Source organism: Ambystoma mexicanum, chromosome 12 (genome assembly GCF_040938575.1).
Source record: "Ambystoma mexicanum isolate Mex_15411 chromosome 12, UKY_AmexF1_1, whole genome shotgun sequence".
NCBI classification, from domain to species: domain Eukaryota; kingdom Metazoa; phylum Chordata; class Amphibia; order Caudata; family Ambystomatidae; genus Ambystoma; species Ambystoma mexicanum.
In genome coordinates this window covers 603,783,721-603,798,766 of record NC_090936.1, presented here as the reverse complement: position 1 = coordinate 603,798,766, position 15,046 = coordinate 603,783,721, and the positions used below count along the sequence as shown (strand labels likewise).

At 49.7% G+C, this 15,046-nt stretch overlaps 1 protein-coding gene across 8 annotated transcripts in view; it reads left to right on the top strand.

The window, feature by feature from the left end:
• Window positions 1–15,046, top strand: part of SLC43A3 (solute carrier family 43 member 3) — a 918,364-nt gene that overhangs the window by 353,733 nt on the left and 549,585 nt on the right. For 4 of the 8 annotated variants that reach the window (XM_069629010.1, XM_069629008.1, XM_069629004.1 and 1 more), the window contains exon 1: window positions 6,749–6,903. The exons of the other annotated variants lie outside the window; for them this stretch is intronic. The gene's annotated coding sequence lies outside the window, so the exon portion shown is untranslated. Of the gene's footprint in view, window positions 1–6,748; window positions 6,904–15,046 lie in introns of those variants that run through there. 8 annotated transcript variants of the gene reach the window in all.

Below are 15,046 nucleotides of genomic sequence, written 5' to 3'. Positions count from 1 at the left end.
GCCAGTGACGACGAGAGAGAAAATAAAAATGGAGGAGGTGCCCCGATAACCCAGGCGGTGTCCTCCTCCTTCCTCCCCCCTGGACAAGGGGGAGGTGCCGGCCAAAGCACGTCAGAAAACGGAAAAGGCGGCGAAGGGCAACAAAGAAAAGGGGCGGGATTAGCCCTTTAAAACGGGCAGGCTCTTGGCTGTAGGTAGCATCCAGCTTCTGCAGAAGGACGCCTGCCCGTACCACAGAGAGGATTTTGGTTTGTCGTGTTGGAGTTCACGTTGGTGGCAGGACCAGAGGAAGCCGGGGAACAGGCATCGCCGAGAGGAGCGCAAACAACAGGGTGAAGGACCCGGGGACCAGCTGAGAGGTCGTGGCTCGGGAGCCAGGAGCACCTGTCGGGCGGACATAGCAAAGAGGCAACAGCGGAGCAGCGAGCGGCCAAACAGCACCGGGAGAGTGGAAAGGAGCGGTACATGACTAGCGGAGGCGCAGGAGCTGCAAGGAGTGAGGGGTGGCTCTCAGGGATCCTCGAGCAGGCATCGCGGTCTCCGGCAGGGAGCTGCAGCAGGAGAAGAACACGGACCGAGAAACGGATGCAGGCAGAGGGAAGGAGGAAGCACAACAACAGATAAGGCAGCTGCGGGTGGAAAGTTACGCAGTGCCTGCCAGAAGCAGAATCCACACAGCCTACACTCAGTTGGGCAGAGCATTGAAATAATAAGGACAAGGTTGCAGGTTGGATACCAGTATTAACCATTTGAGGACATAACCATGAAGGGCATAGGACAAGGGAATCCTAAGCCGTGCAGCCACCCACAAGCAAAGAGGGACACGGCCACCCCCCACCCCTCATAACCCGGCTGGGGTTGCTGCGACAAAACTAGCAGGAAGAGCAGTGGGGACAGCACAGGCAATCATTGGGGACTGTTACCTTAACTACACAAATAGCGTCTTAGGGAAAGGGGGGCTCGCAAGAGTGGTACTTTTCACAGCAGAGCTGAAGAGCGTAGGCTTCAGAAACAAGTATTGGGGATCATTTTGTGGACAATACAAGCATGGATTTGGAGACTTTTATGGCAATGGCCAGGCTGGCTGCTGCCAAACATGGGCCCAACTGGATGGAGGCCATGATCCCACAGCCAGGAGGGGAATCAAGCTGGGCCCATTCAGAGGCCAGATTCCCCCCTAATGTTCACGGACAATGAGGAGATAATGAGAGAACTGCAAGGTCAGGATGGGGAAGAGGAAACAGAGGGACATGGCGAAGAAGAGGAAGAGGGGTCACAAAAAGAAAAAGAACCATTACACAGAAGGCCAAGGCAAGCAAGGAGCAAGCCAAGACTGGCAAGAAGCCCAGGTTGATTGGGGCAAAGGGCAAAGGAAGGACACAGGAGGTTGTAGCCGTACCAACACCTACAACTGTAGAGGCTCCAGGGAACTGGGGTCCACCCAGCAAACCTGTAACCAGACCGGTGGTAGTGACTGAAGATGGGCATACATCCTTGCAGGCAGTGAAAGGTATGATCATGCAGTGTATGAAGGCATGAGGCAATGGGGGCAATGGTCAGTTATTGAGTGATAATGTGAATGCTTTCAACCAAATTGCAAGTGAGGCTGCAGTAGTACAACAGAGAGGGGTGACTCTGGGGCCAGGGGGGCTGGGCTCAGGGGGCTACCGGGCAGGTAATCCTCCCAATACTGGGTTGCCGGGGGGGGTGATTCAATTACCTCAAGGGCATCAGGTCACAGCATTGGCCAACTCAAACTCCTCGGGGGGGGGTAATTCAATGCCCCGGGAAGGTGCAGCGCTAACAGGGGCAGCACAGATTCCAGCCTGGTGGGGCCAAGGGGCCTCAGGGCCAGGGGTATACTCCATTGTCAGCACCAATGGCATGCAAGAGGGAATGTGGGGCCCCAATATGACACAATATGGGAGATCAATGCCAGGCTTCGCTCCAATCCGGGGATCGGTAAGCTCCTTAGCATGGCACATACCAGGGACTACCAAGGAGAAGGTGTGGAGGAAGGAATTTATTGAGATCTTGGACTTTGTGGGTATGGAACCCCTGGGAGAAGGTATAAAGGACTTATCAGAAAAGGAGAAGAGAGACAGGGAGAAACCCAAGGTAGAACCAACCATAGACAACTGGCTAAAGGCATTCAAAATGTATGTGTCAATTAGGCTACAGAGATACCCCCAGGATGCACTGTCAATGATTGCTTATGAACAGTATATACACAATCTGTATTTGAAGCATGCGGGTGAAGGGTGGTTACAGTACGATCAGGGTTTTTGTCTTAAAATGCAAGTTTGGCCAGCTTTGTCTTGGGATGAGATGGACATTGGGGGATTCATAGATAAAATGGTGCCTGCAAGTGAAGGGAGAGACAAGGCCCAAGGGTAAAAGCCTCTAGTCTGGAGGGGCAGAGGACTTTACTCCCAATGGGGCGGGGGGGTGTCCTTTTGCGGACCCTTCTCCTGGAACAGCCGTACCAGCTACCAGGGGGAGCAGGCAGAATGCTGGAGAGTTAATACTGAGGCAGGCTGCCCCTTTGGCAAAACATGCCGATTCAGGCATTCATGGGTTCAGGGCACAGGGGACCGCAACTCTGCAGCCAGTGAAAGGAAGCAGAGGAACAGCCCCAAAGCAAAAGAAGAGGGCAAGGGGGGATGAAGAAAAAGCGCTCATGTCACAATCCACATACCCGCGGATGTATGAGAGTATGATTAAAAACTGTTTGCCCACACCGGTTAACCTCCAAGCAATGACTCCCTGGTTAAATGCATATCACAACTGTGGTGATGCAAAATGGCTGTGGGAGGGTTTCAGGTGGGGTTTCAAAATTACATGCACAGAGGTTAAGAAGGGCAAGGAGGCAATGAATGTATCCGCACTGGCGAAGCAAGAGGTTGTGGCACTTAAAGTGGACAAGGAAATCAAGTTGGGGAGAGTGGCTGGCCCATTCACGTGTCCGCTGATGGAGGATTTGGTGGTATCCCCTTTGAGTCTTGTCCCCAAGAAAGAGGAGGGGCAGTACCGCTTAATCCATCACCTCTCTTTTCCTGAAGGTGAATCAGTAAATGATGGCATAGCCAAAGAGCTGTGCTGAGTACATTATTCATCTTTTGAGGATGCAGTGGAAATGGTGAGGGCAGCTGAGAGGGGGGCTCTGATGGGAAAGGCCGACATTGAGTCTGCATTCCGGTTATTGCCTATTCACAAGGAGAGTCAGCACTTGCTTGGGTTCAAGGTAAAGGATCAGTATTTCTATCATAAATCTTTACCTGTGGGGTGCTCCATTTCTTGTGCATATTTTGAGGCTTTTAGCACCTTCTTGGAATTTGCAGTCAAACAAGAGTGTCAGGAGGGGGGTATATTACATTACCTTGATGATTTCTTGTTCATTGGCAATCAAGGGACCGGCTGTGGGTCCCTCATGAGTACATTTCAGAGGATGATGAAGATGATGGGGGTCCCACTAGCCAAAGGAAAGACGGTAGGCCCGGTGACCTGCTTGATATTCCTAGGGATAGAAAGGACTCATTCAAAGGGGAGTGCAGGCTCCCGTAGGATAAGGTGGAGAAATTGAAGGAGAATATTAAGAGTTTGAGGGGTAGGAGTAAAGAGCCTCTGAAGGAGCTCCAGTTGCTGGCAGGTAATCTCAATTTTGCGGGGCAGGTCATCACGGCAGGTAAAGTGTTTGCAAGGAGCATAGAGCTGAAGACAGTGGGGTTGCAACATGCAGGTCAACATGTCAGTTTGGGATCCGAAGTGCGTGAAGGACCTCGGGATGTGGGAACATTTTTTGGACAATTTTAACCGGGTACTACTATGGAGTGAGGATTGGAGAATCAACGATAGGCTCAAGCAATTCACAGATTCATCAGGTGGCCTGGGGTTTGGGGAAATCTTGGACAACAATTGGTGTGGCATGGCGTGGCCTGCAGAGTGGCACCAACAAGGTATCACCAGGGACATCACTTTGCTTGAACTTTTTCCCATAGTGATAGCTTTTAAGATGTGGGGGAGTAGTTGAAAGACAAAAAGGTGATGCTATGGTCGGATAATATGGCAGTGGTCCAGATCATAAACCAAGGGTCAGCTAGCAATACAAGGGTGTTGCGACTACTGAGAGAACTCAACAAAAGCATGCTGGCACGAAACATTGAGGTGCGGGCGTGACATATTCCTGGGGTCAAAAACATAGTCGCTGATGCTCTCTCTCGTTTACAGTGGGATAAGTTCTGAGGGAGTTGTCCAGGAGCAAACAAGGTGATGATCCCATTCAAAACTCAGTGGTGGGACCTGATTATGGCAATCTGAGTTCCCTGATTCACATGGCACTAGCACCAGGCACGGCAAGAAGATACAAGGCATGCTGGGAACGCTTCTTGGCCTTACAAGAGGAGGTGTTGGTGGAAGGGCAGACTGAGCTGCCAGTAAAGACCTTTGTGGGCTGGGGCTGGCATGACGGGAGGACCGGAGCATGGATGGCCTATCACTTAGCCGCAATTGCCCATTACTCTAAATTAGAGGGTAAAAGTGATCCCACGAAGGAACATTACATTGTAAAGGCCATGAAAGGCTGGGCAAAGCAAGGGGTGAAAGAACCCGATGAAAGACGGCCCATTGACATCATTAAACTGCACAAATTGGTTGGATGCCTAGGAGAGGTATGCCATGATGAATTTGAGGCGGTTTTGTTTAGGAGGGACTTCACCTTAGCTTTCTTTGGGGCATTTAGGGTGAGCAAACTAGTCCCGGAGAACAGGGGTGCCAAGGGAGCGGGGTTTCTGCAAGTGGGTGATGTGCACATATGAGAGGGTCGGTTAATCATGTTATTAAGAAGGTCCAAAACCGATCAGGCGGGGAAAGGGTGCACAGTGGCTCTCCAACCCATCGCAGGGAGCATAGTATGCCCAGTCAGAGCAATGATGGCTTTTCTCGAGCAGAGGCCACTGTCCGGGGGGGCGACACGTCACTGCTCATTCACAAGGATGGGTCCGCATTGAGCCACTTATAGTTTAAATGGATCATTGACATGGCATTGGCGTCAGCCGCAGCCATGGGCCTGGGGGAGGAGGATATCAAGCAGATAAGGAGATGGTGGTCCGGGTGTTTTAAGAGATACATCAGACTGGAGAAAATGTAAGGTTGACATGCTGCCTTCTCGTCCCATTAGCACCAGCCACGAAGAGAAGGAGATCCATCTGTGTGATAGGACACTTGTTTGTGTCTAGGGCAGGAGCGAGCTGGACGACAGAACAGGAGCAGCTGCCGGCCGGCGAGTTCAGGATTGGGTGGCACTGGGTGCCAAGGATGAAATGGGCACAACTGCAGGGGCACGTGCACAAATTGCTGGGGAAACAGCAAAAGCCAGACATGTTGGTCATACATTTGGGAGGTAATGATTTGACAAGCCTCGCAAGGGGGGCTTTGATGAGGAAAATGATGTTCTCATTATAGGAACTGGCAGGACAATTGGAAGAAACGGAAATCGTCTGGTCGGAAATAATCCCGAGACTAGAATGGAGAGGCGCAGAGAATCACGCAGCTGTTGAAAAGTCTAGAAGAAAGTTGAATTGTGCAATGGCAAAATTCTGCAGGGGCAGAAGTTTCGCACAGATCAGGCACGGCCTGATTAACTTGAAATCCCCGGAATATTACCTAAAGGATGGGGTACATCTGTCAGCAATGGGGATGGATCTCTTCTATTGGAATCTCTGCACTAAACTCCTGGAAATGGAGATAAGGAAGGGGGAGCCATGTGGGCGATAACCCACCTGTGGCGTGGCGGTGTTTGGGCGACCAAGCACAAGAGACAGACTCCAGATGAGCCAGGAGAAAGCCGGAAGGGTCTTCGCTCTTCTCAGACCAGCGCCCCTTGGGAGCCTAAGCGGAAGGGGTGTCTGGGGGTAACAACAAGGGCTCAGCTTCCCCTAAGGAAACAGCACTCTCCCCGCCCAGGAAAACCTGCAAGGGAAGGCGAGGCTCAGGCGCAAAGGGTTGGGAGAGTTGGGCCTACACTGGACTTTTGGAAGGAAAGGGGTAAGCAGGTTGTTGGACACAGAGCAGTCGCCGCATCTTCAGACTGATTGCCACTAATGTGTACAGTGTGGTTTTTATGATATTGTGGAAAATAAATCTGCGGCCTTTTATGCCAAAAAACAAAACAAGACTCATTCTACACATTTCTGGGGGGAAAAGAGGAATGAGCAATTACTATATGATGGGTCCAAAGTGGACGGATGCAATGGTTATAATAAAATAAGTTTTAAGTAGTCCATTGCTTTCTTTTTTAGAGGGTATACCTGAAAAATGGTCTCACATTTAACTATTGGCTCGCGCTTTCCTCGGACTGTTAGGCAGAAAGTCTACCTTTTTTACCACACGTGGTAGCCTCCTGAACTTTTTGCTGGCTTTTTGTTTTTTTCCAAGCCAGGCGTGATCCAACGCCTGACTGAGAATGTGGCTTTCTGGTTTTATGCGCTCTGCCTTGAGAGACCTCGTTGCTCCTAGAGATTTTGCAAATTGAAAATAAACCACACAATCGACTAATTGCCGCCATTCTCGAGAATTAAATGGCCCAGAAAAAGAAAAAAATACTGCATCGGGCAGGCTGCCACATGCAGCGCGAGCCTCCCTACGTGCCACAAAAGGCTTCTAAACTCTTCATGAAACTGTCTTTGCAGGGCGTATGGTATGTGCGTCTGTGCGGGCGGGAGAGACATGGGAGAGGGCGGGGCCCTAGAGGGGGAAAAGCTCACTCCTACAAAGAACATCTGGCCAGAGAGACTGTGCCTCTAAGCTAGGATCCACAGACCCTCTTTGCTTGGACTACAATTCTGGAGGCGAGCCAGTCTCCATCCCCCACCAGGCTTGCTCGTCCAGCTGCCGACGTGCTCAACGGTACGCCTTCATTCCTCTCTTCACCGCGGCGCTGTCCCACTTTTCACCCTGTTTCTCTGGCCTTTGTGTTCTTCGTTGCCTGTTCTTCAGACTTCCCCTTCGCCAAATCTGATCCCCAGCCCGTGTGCCTCTTTCCTCCATTAGGCTCATCCATCACCACGCTTCTTGCACATTCTCTGACGCAGGCCTCGCACCCTTCCATCCTTCCAAGCGCGCTCACATGCGCCTTCGATCTCAGACCTCACCCTTGGCCTCAGTGGCAGGGCTGCCTGCTCCAACGTGACTAACCTGCGCCTCAGTGGCCTCCATCGCCACACACCCCAATCTCAAATCTCTCCATCATGTATCACTTCAAACCATGCATCACTCCATCGTCACATGACTCCCAAGCCTCGAATCCCATGGCCCCAAAGAAACCCCACTCTCCTACACCCCAGTCGCATCCCATCAGTCGAAATCGCCCTTAAATGCCCTCTTTCTCAACCCATCACTCCATCACACCATATCACTCACCAGTGGCCCATCAGTACCTTCAGGCACCAACCTCGCTCTCCATCACCCTAATCACCAATTATTGTCCTCGTTCCCATCATTCTATCACCCCATTACCCCATCTCTCTCCAGTCACACACCAGGACCCTCACAAACCATCGCTCTCTAGCACACCCACTCAATTATCGCTGTTCTCATCCCCATTCTTCATTACCCATCACTCCCTCATCACTCATCAACCACCACAATCTCCATTATCCCCCATATTCACCATCCCTACATCACTCTCCACCTCCATCATCCAACTCGTTCAAGACCCTTACTTTCTCCACCAGACCCCTTTTTCTATCACCGACTGTTACATGCTCTCCCCACCCACTTCCACTGCACACCTCCCAACCCTCGATCACCCTCTTTTTTTAAAGACCTACTCACTTACTCAGTCTCTCTCTGCCTCGGTCTGTCTTCTGCTGCCTCTTACCACCTCGCTCGCTCTCACCCGCAACCATCAGACCTCTCAAGTCGCCCTGATTTTCAGGGTGTAGATGCAGTGGAGCTCTCAGCAATCCCCATGCATGCACCCCACCGCATAACCCCTTGCTCTCCTTCCCTTTCGCACCCTCTTGCACACGTGTGGCCTCTCTTTCTTGATGCTCCGCAAACGCCCTTTCCTTTAGAATCTGTCTTGCTGTACCCCCACACCACGCAGTCACTCGGGCTCTTTTGCATCCGCCCACAGACCCCCCGCATCACTCTCGCCCTATAGTTCTTCTCACTCGTTCATGCATCCTAGCTCACACACTTGCTTTTGCACATGGTCCCTTCTTCTCACACCTACCATCTCTTGCACAATTATGTACACTCCTTCACTGTGGCTGTTTTGCACCCTCGCAGGCACAAACACTCTCTCTCTCGCTCGCACCCTGGCTCTCTACCGGGCACCCGGGCTCTTGTATCCTAGATTAAATTGAAAGTCGTGCCACAAAAATGACGCAAAACATACAATGTTGGGCTGCAAAATGTCATTTATTATGCGAAAATATCTACGGGGGGTGGGGGGTTTCCCCAAAGGTACACCATTTATTTATTTCATTTTTGCATTTATGTAACACCCAAACCCGAAGATATCATGGCGCTGGTACAGAGTAAGAAAAGAAAATACAGACAGAACATGGCTGCTTATGCATGTTTTTTTTTTAAAAAGCCAATTTTTTAAAGGGTTTTCTGAAGGCAAGGTGTGATGTTTCATTTCTTATGTGTCCAGGGAGTGCATTCCAGAGGGTCGGCGCTGTGACGCAAAAAATGGCTCCCCCGCTCACTTGCGGTTGAATCTGGGCGTGCGCAGTAGGAAGAGGAGCGCAGGGGGGCACACAGATGCTTTAGCTACGATGCGGGAGGGTAAGGGCATTCTGGTGTAGAAAACGGTGGGTAATGCACAATGTTTTAAATGCAATTCTTGCTTTGATAGGAAGCCAATTTCTTGAGGTGGATATGTGGTCTGAGAGTTTTAGACCTAGTGCTGCCCTTAGTGCCTTGTTTTGTAAGAGCTGTAGTTTAGCAAAGTTCTTGGAGGACGTGCCTGGAAAAAGAACATTACAATAATCAAGTTTGCTGGAAATGTGGGCTCGTGCGAGAGTCAGGCAGTTTGTTCAAGAGATACATTTTCGACTCAGGCTGACGAGTTTAGCCGTGTAGGCTGTGGCAGAGGTAAGAGCATTGATGAGACAGGTCATGTTAAGTTCAGCATCAAGGTATACCCCCAGCATCTTCACATGCTTGGAGACTTGGATGGATGTTCCATCGATAGGAAAGGAAGAGTAAGAGGGGTCCAGGGAGCTTAGGCAGTGAGAAGAGCCCACAAGTAGCAGTTCAGCTTTCTCGTCACTGAGGCAAAGATTACAGGCGGCCATCTAGTTCTGAATGACACTGTATGTTTGGTTAATTGATTTGACATCTTGGTTGTCATTTTCTGATATTAGAAGCAAAATTTGCGTGTCGTCTGCAAAGTTTGTTTAAGGTATGCCCAGGGATACCAGGTGGTCGAAAAGAGGGGCTTAGTGTAGGTTTTGTAGAGAGCGGGGGGGATGCATGAGCCCTGGGGGACGCCACATGGAACAGGGATGGGGTCAGCAGTGGCTGAGCCGATAAAGGCTCTGAAGGTACACTGGCTCAGGGAGGATTTAACCCAGAGGGCCGCTTCTCGGTAAAGTGACATTTTGACACAAGGTGCTGGCAGAGGATTTTGAGATCAACCCGATCAAAAGCTGCTGAGAGATCTAGGAGGAGCAGGGTGGTGATGTTGCCTGAGACTCAGAAGCTGCCGAGTTGGATTTTGAGGTCTAAGAGCGCAGATTCTGTACTTCGTTGAGGCCGGAATCCTGATTGTCTGGTCCCAAGTAGCTTGTGTTATTTCAGATAGGTTTGAACCTGGGAATAGGAGATGCGTTGAAGGAGTTTCAGGAGGAAAGGCACTATAGTTATGGGTCTGTAATTTGTGGGGAGGGTGGGATTTAGGCATGGTTTCTTGATGAGTGGGCAAACCCTGGCTGCTTTGAGGCATGTGGGGACATTGTTGGCAGCAAACGTGGCATTCACAAGATCAGCTATAGCTGGAGCAAGGGTAGAAGCGTTTAGTTTGACTGTGTGGGCTGGGCATTCGTTCCCCTTTGCAATTAGAGTGTTTGAGCTGCTGTATCATGGTCATGATGCCTTATGAGGTAACAGGGGAGAAGATGAATTGGGTGGAGTGGGGGTGGGTGAGGGCAGGAAGAGGATACAGAAGAGTGGGTCTGGCTAGAAGTTGTAGTTTCTTCTCTGTGATTTTAAGATTTTCAGTTTCATCCGAGGGGCCTGATTGGATGATTGAGCACCAATTTCTATCGATGAGGACAAATGAGAGGGTGCGTGAAGGATTTTCTTTCTCTTTAAGAATGGCAAAGAGTTCTTTAGAGCTGGCCTCATTGATCCTATTATGGAAGGAGTTCGCTTTGGTTGTGATGAGAGCGTTTTTGAACACTGGAGGCAGTGAGAAAGGCGTTGTGCTTTAGAGGGGTGTGGGGTTTTCTCCAGCTATGGTCTCTGGCACGTTTGATTCTGTGCAGTGAGGTAAGGTACTCTGTAAACCAAATGTTCACCCTTGTGTCGAGTTTGGTAGATGTAGGCTTGAGTGGGGCAGGTTGGTTAATAGTGAGTGAGAGGGCTTCTATGATGCGGGAAGTGTGGGCCAGTGGATTATTAGGTTGAAGGGAGGATGGGAGAGATGTTTGAGCGATGTAGGAGTGAGACTGTCTTTGGTAAGTCTATGCGTGTTGTGTGAGAGGATGGGTGGCAGAGTCATAGCTGTTTACATTCGGGATGGGAGTGGGAGAGGCAAAACTCAATGAGAGAATGATTAGACCAGGGCACAGGCAAGATAGACGTGATGTTGACAGTCGTATCAATTGTGAGGAGCCAGTCCAGGGTATGCCCTTTAGAGGTAGTGGGGGTGGGGAGTCTGTATCTGCTGGTTTAAGTTCATTACCTCAAGAGGTATGGTGAGGTCAGTAGCTCTGGTGTTGGCCTGGTCATTGTATCCTAAATTGAAACCACATAGCGGTAGAAACTTGGTGGCAGGATTGATGGGGGCGGGGGGAGAGGGGAATGTACAGATCAAGGGAGTTCTGGTGGTTAGGTTGGTAGTATATCAAGGGCATATTGAGGGCAGTTTGGGGATTGAGGAGAAGTTATGTCAGTAGAATATCATATCCTGGGTGTGGGGGGGTCGGGATCTCCCTAAGTGCTTGTGAGGTTTTGCCAATGAGGGCAACAACCCCATCTGTTTTTTTCACTCTATCAGCTGTAATGATGTAATCGCCTGGTGGCATGGCAAGTGTAAGGGATAGTCCTGCAGCACTGTGCAGCCAAGACTCGGTGTTCGTCAGGAAGTCCAGGTGGTATTCAGTAATGAGGTTATGGATGTTAGTGGAATGTGCGCAGAGTGAGCCGGCATTGAAAAGTGCCCCTCTAAGTTATATATTTTTTGGGGCTTGAGGTTCCTTATTCTGTTGATTGGGATGTTGGTGGAGACAGGGGGGCGGTCAATGGGTAAGGGAGGGAGTGTGTTGTATTGTTTATTTATATAGCGCCTATACACATGTAGTGTTTCAAAGCGCTCAAGGAGGGTGGGAACAAGGGGACCAAAAAAAAAGCCGCTCGGGGCTCTTGAAATTCTGAGACGATAATAGCCTGCACAGGCAGAGTGAGTGCATAAAATACATTTAACGGTTGACACACGGTTGCGGTGGGGGATGAAATCTGGTGGGCTCGTAAGATACCTGTGATGGAATGGCTAGTGGGGAACTCTGGTGGTGTAGTTTTGCTGTGCAGGTTAACGTCTATGGGCGCCAAGACAAGGAAGCATTTCTGTTATGGCTGACTCTGAACCTGGGAGAAGGGTAGAGTAGTCATGGATAGGGGGACAGACGGAGGGGTTGCTCGGCAAAGGGATGGCTATGGGGATGTAACTGGTTTGAGAGGGGGCTGAATGGTAGTGGTCCTCGGTGGTATGGTCTTGTGGGAGAAGTTCTCTGTGTGGAGAAAGCATGGCTTCTGGTGGTATCCGCACACGCTTGGGGTGTGTGGTAGAATGGCTGCTCTGAAAGGCAAGTTTGGGCAAGAATAACGTGGGGGCTGGTGGCATTAGCACTTGGAAGGTGGGGTAGATGGTTGGGAATCTGTCATGGTTGGGGAGTATGGACCAAAACAAACAGGATGATTGGTAGGTTGCATGGTTGGTCGGCATCACGGTAAAAGCACAAGGATGGGTGTAGCGGGACAGAGGGTGCTGGAGGCATCAGGAAGAACACATGGCATACTAATGCTTAATAAAAGTTGTGCATGTGGATTGCACTTACCTTGCTGTGCGAGGCTCACAACAGGATGTGCAGGCTTCCAAGGAGAGCTCTGGAGGACACTTGATGGCAGTATCTCGGGGGACGTAGAGTGATGTGACAGCGGCGGGAGCCACGGGGTAGGCACAGTTAGGGAGGGAGTCTGGGTGCCTGTTCCCATGCCGTGCATGCACAGACAGGCTGGAGCTTTACTTCAGGGCCCTCCTTTCATGGACCTGTTGGATCTGCTTGCTCTGCGATGATAGGCTGCGGCAAAGCCAATCCGTGGTTAACAAAGGCGGGACCTCCGCTTGGGCAGCAGGGCAAGGTTCTTCAGGGCAAAAGGCAGCGACCATCTTTGTGTAGCCTGATCTTGTGAGCATTGCGGATATTCCATATTCTCTCTGAGCGCGCACCCTCTCTGTTAGTCATGTGACTGTGCTGTTGGTAGCTATTTTTCAGCCACGTAAGATGATTCCACTGCATGAAACCCATATTACATGGCTGGTTCCTTTTTGAACCCCTCTTCCATTCATTGAAATGGAGGTTAGTAGTTGTTTGCCTCGAAGACTTGAGGGGTTACATGACTATTTCTGGTCCCTCTTTGTGTATGTTCTAGGAGGGCCGTCTTTGGCCCCTGAATGTGTGTGTCCCAGGACTGGGGGCTGTACATTTCCTCCAACTCCCCTGCGCAAACACTCTGCCAACACTCTGTGATGCTCCATGCCACGAGTGGAGTGTATATAATGGAGGACCCTCCTTCTTACAACGAGGTGGAAATAACACTCTGCTTCACAGACAGGATGCCAGGAACACCAGCCACTAGCTTGCTCAATGGGCCAACCCCGTTATAGTTAATTGTAAATATTCCAGCCATCACCTCTTTTGTTTTCGCTCTCATCAGCCAGAGTCATAGCTCTGAACACATAAATCCAATAGTAGAAAAGGGCAACTTACAAAACGTGGGACAGTGGTCCCTGAAGTTGATTGTCACACTTGTGACAGCCATTAACACCTCCCGCCCGAAGCTCTGACCCTACATCCCACCTACCCATCGCCCTCTGTCAGTCTTGCTCACAGAGCCCGTCGCCTGAAAATCTGCCACTGCTCTGATCCATGATTTCATCTAGTCCACATTCTTGGACTGGATGATTTTGTAGGTGGGGGGCCCAATTTCCTCCGATGGGCCCATAAGAGAAAATGGAACACTACATGTTTTCACTGCTAGCTGGAGAATTTTCACAGATTTCACCATGACCAAAGTTTAGACAGCACTTCCAAAATTCAGACCAGGAATGGTGAGCCATCTCGCTTAACTCTCAGCTGTATGTTCAATTAATCTAGAATCTCTGCTCATTAGACATCCCATTCAACTTGCCCACTTGCAGAAGTGATATTCAATATTCGTCCTGTTCACAAGCTCTGTATAGCATTGCTTGATTCTTCAATTACACAAGCAACCTGTAAATCATATGTGCTGGAAGGCCTGCATCCTACACGAATCTCTGGTTGTCTGAGGATTCAGATCGCTTGATGTGAGCGGGAAAGGCACAATCACTCAGCTTTATGAATCTGATGCTTTTATTGGTCTTGCCAATACTGCACCGTGACACTGGAGAGAGACAAGCTTGGTGAATCGCCTCGAGGCAAATTCTTGGCTGGAGGAGCAAAACAGGACCCGCAGGATTTTCCGGCTCCAAGATAGGGGTGGTGCGGCTTCGAACTTCCCACTCGACAAGTGCTTGTGCTCATAATGTTTATCAGGCAGCAGCTGTTTAGATTGGGGGATGGGAAAAAGCCTGGTCCAATGAAACGCGTGCAAGCGTTTATCAAAAAAGCTTATGGCTGTTATGATGTCCAATGCCTGCAGTTATGGCCCAGAGCTGGCAACTGGCCCCATGTCATCATTGGCACTTGTATCCAGACCTGGCTTTATAAGTGTAATTCCAAGTTAGAAAGTGAAGGAAGCAAAAGGTTGGGGTGTCCCCAACTTGCCAACTTGTCCTAGAAGGGCTGTCATGCATAAGTGAAGGGCAAGGCTTTGCAAGATGGTAGCTGAAGGGTGCTTATTTTTCCCAAACTATAAAGCCGCCATTTTGCACTCGTTTGTCACACTAGAATGCACTATATTCTTATGAAGAAGTGTGTTTGTGTTTCTATGGCCACTATTTTAATTAATGATGTTGACCAATAGCTGGATCGCCCGGCCAAAGAGAGTGTGGGACAGGAGGTGAACAACTGTGATAGTTTCCCAGAATGTAAAAAAGTTTGACCTTTGCGCAGGCTCCCAACTGTCAGTAACAGGGGCCGGGCAGTGTTTGTCAGGGAGATTTTCCCAAAGGCCTATCTTCCTGACTCGGCTACTACTGGTTGACTAGGCTCTCCAAGTGAAGACGCGACGGAGCAGCCCAGGCCTTCCTCAAAGGAGGTGGCTCACAAGCGAAGTACATGCTTTTCATGAATACCAAATATCCACACACTATTTTTGTATAAAAAATAATCTTTATTTTAAAAAAAGCAAAGGAAAAACAATACATTCACAGTTAAGCAAAACTTTGTAAAACGGGGGATGTCAAAATGTATCACATAATTCATTTTAGATGAGACAAAACATACACTAAGTCTCAAAGTGCGCCTCACAACAATAACTGAATGATCATGCACTTGTTATAGGGAACCCTGAAGGGCGTATTGAATTGGTTAACATAAGAAAAAATATTATAATTTCATTGTTTGTAATCAAATAGCCAACACGTGTTTCGAGCTCGGCACTTCTCAGGGCT